The sequence below is a fragment of the Triticum urartu genome, chromosome 7A, assembly GCF_056163025.1.
Source record: "Triticum urartu cultivar PI428250 chromosome 7A, HENAU_Tu73, whole genome shotgun sequence".
NCBI lineage: Eukaryota > Viridiplantae > Streptophyta > Magnoliopsida > Poales > Poaceae > Triticum > Triticum urartu.
In genome coordinates, this window is record NC_141879.1 from 625,340,458 (window position 1) to 625,349,751 (window position 9,294).

A 9,294-nucleotide genomic window follows, 5' to 3' on the forward strand; every position below is an offset into this window, starting at 1 on the left:
TGATCACAATGTGCTAGGAATCATATTGAGGAATAGCACAAAGATCAAGTCCATACCCTAGTTCGGCGGGGACTTGCTACGGCGGCAACGGCGGGGCAGAAATCCCGTTGACGGCGACGGAGACCAGCGACTGGAGGCTGCTGGCGGCGAGAAGACGATCCGGAGACCTCGGGGGCAGAGCAGGCTATCGCGCGGGCGAAGGGGTTCGGAGAAATTTCCAAATTTTGCCCGTGACTATATATAGCCCGACACTGTCGGTGTGACCGAGTTGAACAACTCGGTGGCACTGAGATTCATAACTGCGTGCAGTTACTGAAACTCGGTGAGACCGAAAGGTTCAAATCGGTTGCACCGAGATTGAAAACTTAGATCAACTTAATGATCTCGGTAGGACCGAAAGTGGAGTATCGATCAGACCGAGAATCATAAAGAGGTTTTGGAAGTTTAAGTCTATGACGAATCGGGGACTCCGAGCGCTCCTCACACAGAGTGGTTCGAATCTGACTTGATCAAATTTTGTGATGCAGCATGAATAGAGTTTGAGACGAGAAAAGCATAGATAGCTAGAGGAGGTTCTTAGGCATTCTTGTCCATCCACTTGGCAAAAGAATATAAAGCCAAACAATCAAAACAACAAGTGGATGTCCTTGAATGAGTGAAATATGCAATCAGCATGCTCACACAATAAGATAGCAAATGAAATATGTGGCAAAACATGCACAACCAATTCTAGCATCTATCAAGCAATTTGTGATGACTAGGTCATCTATATATGAGTATATTGACTTAGGAGTCAAGTGAGAACACTTGATCGTAGGTCATACTCATCGTTTAAGCTCAAGTGGGGTTACCACTTTTACATAAAGCATTGTTTTGTTCAAATCTTTAGAGTTGCCTTAGCTCAAGTCTTAGAGTAAAGCTCCCCCTAGATGTGATATCCCCCCTAAGAGGGATGAACTAACCTTGGGTTTTGTCGATGATGACTTCATGTAGACATTGAAGATGTGGATGCTCAATGTTGATGTAGATCTCTTGGAGCTATCCATTTGAGTGAATTGCACTTTCAATACCTACATGGGTTAGTCCCACAAGGAACAAACAAGGATATCCATAGACATAGAGTGATGCACACAAAAGATGATGTCCATGAAAACTTTTAGGTTACCTTGTCCCTTGTCTTACCAACAAGAGGTTTTGTGACTCCTTGAACTAGTGCAAGATGTGGAAGTTGATTGCACTTGTTCTTGCCAAAATGATAAGAGTGAAGTATGTTGGCGGAGTCACCCTCAAGAACTCTCTAGTTCTTCTTCTTTTGGATCCACATCATCTTGATGGGAATCCTTGGAGTTGTAGTCGTACTTGATGAAGTGGAACTTGAAGTAGTCTTGGGAATCCACTTGACTAAGGTCTTAGGAGCTTCTTCAAATGCATCAATTTCCTCTTGAATCTTGTCCTTGCCTTTTTGCTCGTAGTCTTGTGGTGGAAGATCATCTTGAGCTTGTGTCCCCTTGAAAGAAGTATACTTCTCTTGTTAAGGGACAAACTTTGTCTTGGGGTATTGATCTTCTTCCCATTCAACTCCATTGGCATTGAACTTTCATTCAAAACCAATACCTTGATTCTTCCGGTGCATTCCTTGCTTGCGCACAATTTCCTCGAATTGCTTACTCCCGGCAAGGCTTTTGTACACTCCTTTCTCTATAATTCCCTTCAATAAGCTATTTTCTTGCTCAAGTGTAACTTGGCTAAGAGAATCATTAGTGGAATCAAGAGAACTACTAGAAGCAACAATATTGGATTTAGCATGATCATTGTTACTACTAGCGGAAGAATCTTTCTTGTTAGATTTGACTTGAGGCATGTAAGTGGATAAGAGTAAACGCTTGGCAATGTAAGAAGAACTTTTCTTGCGGAGATCATCATTGATTGCCTTTAAGAACTCATGCTCTTGCTCAAGATTGAGCCTTTCAAAGCGTAGTTTCTCATGAGCTCTTAAAAGTTCTCGATGATCTTCGAAGATAGTGTCATGAGCTAACTTAAGAGTTTTTAGTTCTTTAGTTAGAGCCTCAATCTTCTCCTTATCATTGTCATTCGTTTTATCTTGATTAGCATGATTAATTGGTCTTTCATCATAGTATTCATCACTAGAGTTGTCACCAAGCAAATCATCACCTAACAAGTCATCTTCATCACTATTGAAATCAACATACTCGGGGTGCGTTACCTTAGGAACTTTGGCCATGAAGCATCTTCCAATTCCTTCATTTGGTGAGTCAAATATGTCGTAGGAGTTGGTTGACACAAGTGCTAGACCGGCAACACCTTCATCTTGAGTATCTTCGGAGTCGGAGTGATAACTTCTCTCGGAGTGGCTGTTGGAGTCGGAGCCGGATACCCATTCACCAACATGAGCTTGATGTCTTCGTCTTGTGTAGCTCCTTGATGATTTTTCCTTCCTTTCCGAATCCTTGCTTCTCCGTGAGTATCTTCGTTCATAACGATCATCTCTACTCCTTCTCTCTCTTGGTGGTGATCCTTTGCTTCTTCTTTTTGGAGAATCTTCTCTTCTATTGTAGGGAGCCGTACACTCATTGGAATAGTGTCCGGGTCTTCCACTATTGTAATAGTTTCGCTCTCGACTAGAAGATCTTTTGTCATTGTAGGACCTTGATTTGGAGCTTCTATCTTTGCTTCTACTCTTGTAGAACTTGTTGAAGTTCTTCACCATTAAGCTCAATTCTTCATTGAAGTCTTGTTTCTCACTTGATGATGTAGGGGCTTCACATGAGGCTTTATAGGCACCACTTGATTTGTTGTGAAGTTCCTCTTTATCCTTAAGTGACATCTCATGAGCAACAATTCTTCCAATCACCTCCGTTGGCTTGAGATCTTTGTAATTGGGCATCATTTGGATCAATGTGCACACAGTATCATATTTTCCATCCAAGGCTCTTAGGATCTTCTTGATGATGAATCTATCGGTCATCTCTTCACTTCCTAAGCCGGCAATCTCATTTGTGATGAGAGCAAGCCTAGAGTACATTTCAGCGACACCTTCACCATCCTTCATCTTGAACTTGTCAAGTTGGCTTTGAAGCACATCCAACTTGGATTCCTTGACGGAGTCGGTACCTTCGTGCGTATCAATCAAAGTGTCCCAAATTTCCTTTGCATTCTCAAGGCGGCTGATTTTGTTGAATTCTTCGGGGCATAATCCGTTGAAGAGAATATCACAAGCTTGAGCATTGTATTGCAACATCTTCAACTCATCCGTGGTAGCTTCACGGTTTGGTTCTCTCCCATCAAAGAAGTCACCTTGCAAACCAACACACACAATAGCCCAAACAGCGGGGTTATGTCCAAGAATATGCATTTTCATTTTATGCTTCCAACTAGCAAAATTAGTACCATCAAAGTAAGGACCTCTACGGTGATAATTTCCCTCGCTAGACGCCATACTTCTCCTAGGTTGTGAAACCAAGGCTATGACCACCAAAAGCTATGGAGATCAAGCAAATGGAGACCAAAGCTCTGATACCACTTGTAGGATCGAAAGTATGTCTAGAGGGGGGGTGATTAGACTACTTGACCAAATAAAAACTTAGCCTTTTCCCAATTTTAGTTCTTGGCAGATTTTAGCTATTTTAGGACAAGTCAAGCAATCATCACACAATTCAAGCAAGCATGCAAAGAGTTTCTGGGCAGCGGAAAGTAAAGCATGCAACTTGCAAGAATATAAAGGGAAGGGTTTGGAGAATTCAAACGCTATTGGAGACACGGATGTTTTTCCCGTGGTTCGGATAGGTGGTGCTATCCTACATCCACGTTGATGGAGACTTCAACCCACGAAGGGTAACGGTTGCGCGAGTCCACACAGGGCTCCACCCAAGGGCAACGGTTGCACGAGTCCACGAAGGGCTCCACCCACGAAGGGTCCACAAAGAAGCAACCACCCACAAATGGTCCATGAAGAAGCAACCTTGTCTATCCCACCATGGCCATCGCCCACGAAGGACTTGCCTCACTAGAGGTAGATCTTCACGAAGTAGGCGATCTCCTTGCCCATACAAACTCCTTGGTTCAACTCCACAATCTTGTCGGAGGCTCCCAAGTGACACCTAGCCAATCTAGGAGACACCACTCTCCAAGAAGTAACAAATGGTGTGTACGTAATGAACTCCTTGCTCTTGTGCTTCAAATGATAGTCTCCCCAACACTCAACTCTCTCTCATAGGATTTGGTTTTGGTGGAAAGAAGATTTGAGTGGAAAGCAACTTGGGAAGGCAAGAGATCAAGATTCATATGGTAGGAATGGAATGTCTTGGTCTCAACACATGAGTAGGTGGTTCTCTCTCAGAACAAATGAGTTGGAATGGTGTGTGTGTTCTGATGGCTCTCTCATCGAATGAGAAAGAGGTGGAGGGGTATATATAGCCTCCACACAAAATCCAACCGTTACACAGCTTTCCAATCTCGGTGGGACCGAATCAATAAACTCGGTCTGACCGAAAATGTAAACCTAGTGACCGTTAGGAATTTCGGTGGGACTGACATGCAACTCGGTAGGACCGATTCGGTTAGGGTTTGGGCATAACGTAATCTCGGTGAGACCGATTACACAAACTCGGTGAGACCGAATTTGGTGGTTAGCTAACCAGAGAGTTGGTCAGGCAAACTCGGTGGGACCAATTTGCTCTTTCGGTGAGACCGAGTGGAACTCGGTGAGACCGAAAAGTTACAAAGGGGAAACACTGAGTTTACATTGTAATCTCGGTGGGACCGATTCGCTCTTTCGGTGGGACCGAAAAGTTACTAAAGGGAAACAGAGAGTTTGCAACCCCATCTCGGTGGGACCGAGATCCTTATCGGCAGAACCGAATTGCTAGGGTTTGGCAGTGGCTAATGACAAGTGAAACTCGGTGGCGCCGGATAGGAAGTATCGATAGGACCGAGTTTGGCTTAGAGTTTTGGTCATATGTGGATATGGGAAAGTAGTTGAGGGTTTTGGAGCATATCACTAAGCACATGAAGCAAGAGGCTCATTAAGCAACACCTCATCCCTCCTTAATAGTATTGGCTTTTCCTATGGACTCAATGTGATCTTGGATCACTAAAATATAAAATGAAGAGTCTTGAGCTTTTGAGCTTGAGCCAATCCATTGTCCTTAGCATTTTGAGGGTTCCACTTTCACATCCATGCCATGCCAATCATTGAGCTTTCCTGAAATAATTATCTTGTGATAGTATTAGCTCAATGAGCTATATGTTGTTATGAATTACCAAAACCACCTAGGGATAGTTGCACTTTCAATCTCCCCCTTTTTGGTAATTGATGACAACATATAGATCATAGCTTCGACAAAAGATAATAAGCATGAAATATATCGTCGCTTTGAGAAGTATGTGATAAGTAAGAGCTACCCCTAAATTTGTGCATATTTAAAATTTGCTTTGGACTGCAAATGCACAAAGAGTTAGAGTGATGGGTTACTCTTCCATGTCACATACATCTTGGTGGAGCGCTCAAAATGATAAGATTGAAATGCATGCACTCATCACCAAGAATAGTGAATGATCACAAACGATAGATAGAATGATAATATTTAAGCAAGCATTAAGCAAACATTAAGTGTAGCTTATGATCAAACACATGATCATCGATGTCTCACAGGCATAAGGACGTAGTATCTCACACACAAGCAAACAAAGTTTGAAAAACCACCAGATAAAGCAAGAGAGAAAAGCAACACTCTCTCTCTCGAAGCCTATGATCTATACATCTTCTCCCCCTTTGGCAACAAGTTACCAAAAAGTTCCTAGAAAATGCATAGCACTAGATCGACGCTCAGGCTTGATCTTCAGGTGGTGGTGGAGTCCGGATCACTCCAAGGACAAAGCCTTCGGTAGACGTGGTCGGAGTGGAGGCTGAAGTGGATGCTGGAGCTGGTGGGACTGAGGCTGTGGCTGGTGCAGACGTTGTAGCTCTGGTGTCAGCAACTGGCAGTGCAGACGACCTCGGACCTCGTGGCACCCTCGCAAAAGCATGAGTCGTGGTCCTGCCTCTCCTCTCATTCATGTCCTCCTGGAGCTGCTCCACTGCAGACTGAACTTCTGTTACCTTGATGTCCAAGTCATAGAACCTCTGTTCCATGATCCTCTCTAAACTCGCCTGGTTCTGAGTCAGGGTGGCTATACTCTGCTCAATCCGCAGGGTGGACGCAATCAAGTAACTGAGCTGCTCTTGTTTGGTCTTCAAGAAATAGTCAGATGCCTCCGCTTGAGTAGGCATCCTGGCAGCTTTCTCCTTCTTCGCCTTCTCCTTCTGAGCTTGTGCATGGGCAGATGATGGTTCATTCTCTGTCATCACAACTTCATTGTTCTCAAAATCTGGATGGATGGGCAGGTGTTCCTTATCCAAAAAATATACGCCCGTGCCCATCTTGGATTTGATGAGCTCCTGAATCTGAGGGGCATATCCACAGCTCCTCTTCTGATCTGCCGCAGTCCTTTTGATTGTTTCCACTATAAGGCTCATGACTTTGAATTTCTGAGGCACGTCAAAGACATGAAGCAAGTTGATCGCGTGACCTCTGATCATCTTGTGATCTCCAGACTTGGGCAGAAGGGTGTGCCTAAGGATCCAGTTGATCGTAGGCAATCCTGATAGCAGATAATGCACTGAGCCAAACTTGAACGTGTCAAGTGCTTCATTCGGAATCTCCTTGTACATGTTGGACATGGAGTTGTGGTCCATCTTTTTCTTGCCATAAATGTCCAGGTCATCTGCTTGCTCCTCTGGGGCATTGATCAGCTTCGCCCATTCCTCAACAGTAGAGTGGTACCTCGTACCCTCAGACATCCATGTAATCCTCCCATCTGGATAAAAGTGAGCTGTGGAGTAGAACTGCATGATGAGTTCCTCGTTCCACTTTGTGAGATTTTGCCCAACAAAGTCCTCTACTCCACACGCCTTAAAGCTGTCCTGAACTCCTGGGTAGTACTCTTCATTATCCTTGATATAGGTCCAGTCGACCCATCTCATGTCACATATAATTGGCTTCTTGTCAAGTAGCACTGTCTCATAGAAATCTTGTTGCTCCTTGGTATGAAATCTGTAGTCCACTGCAGCCCTTCTCCTAGAAGCATATGGATCTGCTTCTCTCCACTTCCTGAGCCCTGAGTCTCTCCTGAGTTTCATATCCTCAGCCACAGGATGAGCATCGTTGTGGTCTGGGATCTTGGGCTTGAGCTTCCGAAGGACACTCTCTTCTTCTTCCTCTGCAACAGTCTCAGGCACTGGGGCCTTGTTCTTCTCAGTGGCTGGGATGCTTCTTGTGTTTCTCTTTGGTGCACTCTTAGGCTTAGATGCAGCCTTAGGTGCTTCCTTGGGCTTGGATGCAGCTCCCCCTGACCTTATGGCATCTCCCATAAGTTTGGCTGCCTTGGCCGCTGGTGCAGCTGCCTCTTCTTCCTCCTCCTCTTCTACCATGACGGAGGCCTTCCCAAGCACTCTAGCCACAGTCTTCTTCACTCTCTCTTTCCTTTTCATGGCCTCAGCTGCAACGGGCTCAATGGGAGCAGGCTTCTCAGTTGAGGCTCTAGCCTTTGACATGGGCTGCCTGCCTGCTGGCCTTTTGATTTTCAGGCCTGGCTTTGAGCCTTGAGCTGGCTCAACTCTCTTGGAGGTGGCCTCTTCCTCTGCCACATAGTCCTCATCTTCAGAATCTGAGGTTTTCTTCTTCCTTTGTCTCGTGGCAGCTTTAGGCAGGTTGCTGGGTGTGCTCCTGCTGCCATCATCTGAGGAACTTGAGGGGCTAGTGCCCTCACTCAACTGCACTTGCTGCTCTGACAAGTTTTGGCTGTCACTCTGGTCTGACATGTTGCAAACTGACTGCTGACCCTGTGAATAGATTATAGAGGAGATAGAGTGGATGAGCATCACAAAATGCAGAGATTTTTGCAAAAAGAATGATCCAAAAACTTAGTTTTAGTTTCCCACTGAAATCATCTCGGATCTACCGATTTTCAAACAGGGTGATACCGAAGCAGTTTTGGAACCTAAACTAGTGAACTCGGTCAGACCGAGTCACAGTTCGGTGGCACCGAGACTGCTAGGGTTTCACTGAGTTCAAAAATCGGTCACACCGATAGTAATTCTCGGTCAGACTGAGTTTTACTTGTGCAATGGCATAAGCCAAATCGGTGGGACCGAGTTTTTCAACTCGGTGGGTCCGAGATGGTTTCGGCGGAAACCTAAACCTAAAATTTTCGAATCAAACCTAATCTATAGGCGTTTTGACTGGATAGAAGTTTATCAAATGTGGCCAGAAACAATGTGATCACAATGTGCTAGGAATCATATTGAGGAATAGCACAAAGATCAAGTCCATACCCTAGTTCGGCGGGGACTTGCTACGGCGGCAACGGCGGGGCAGAAATCCCGTTGACGGCGACGGAGACCAGCGACTGGAGGCTGCTGGCGGCGAGAAGACGATCCGAAGACCTCGGGGGCAGAGCAGGCTATCGCGCGGGCGAAGGGGTTCGGAGAAATTTCCAAATTTTGCCCGTGACTATATATAGCCCGACACTGTCGGTGTGACCGAGTTGAACAACTCGGTGGCACTGAGATTCATAACTGCGTGCAGTTACTGAAACTCGGTGAGACCGAAAGGTTCAAATCGGTTGCACCGAGATTGAAAACTTAGATCAACTTAATGATCTCGGTAGGACCGAAAGTGGAGTATCGGTCAGACCGAGAATCATAAAGAGGTTTTGGAAGTTTAAGTCTATGACGAATCGGGGACTCCGAGCGCTCCTCACACAGAGTGGTTCGAATCTGACTTGATCAAATTTTGTGATGCGACATGAATAGAGTTTGAGACGAGAAAAGCATAGATAGCTAGAGGAGGTTCTTAGGCATTCTTGTCCATCCACTTGGCAAAAGAATATAAAGCCAAACAATCAAAACAACAAGTGGATGTCCTTGAATGAGTGAAATATGCAATCAGCATGCTCACACAATAAGATAGCAAATGAAATATGTGGCAAAACATGCACAACCAATTCTAGCATCTATCAAGCAATTTGTGATGACTAGGTCATCTATATATGAGTATATTGACTTAGGAGTCAAGTGAGAACACTTGATCGTAGGTCATACTCATCGTTTAAGCTCAAGTGGGGTTACCACTTTTACATAAAGCATTGTTTTGTTCAAATCTTTAGAGTTGCCTTAGCTCAAGTCTTAGAGTAAAGCTCCCCCTAGATGTGATATCCCCCCTAAGAGGGATGAAC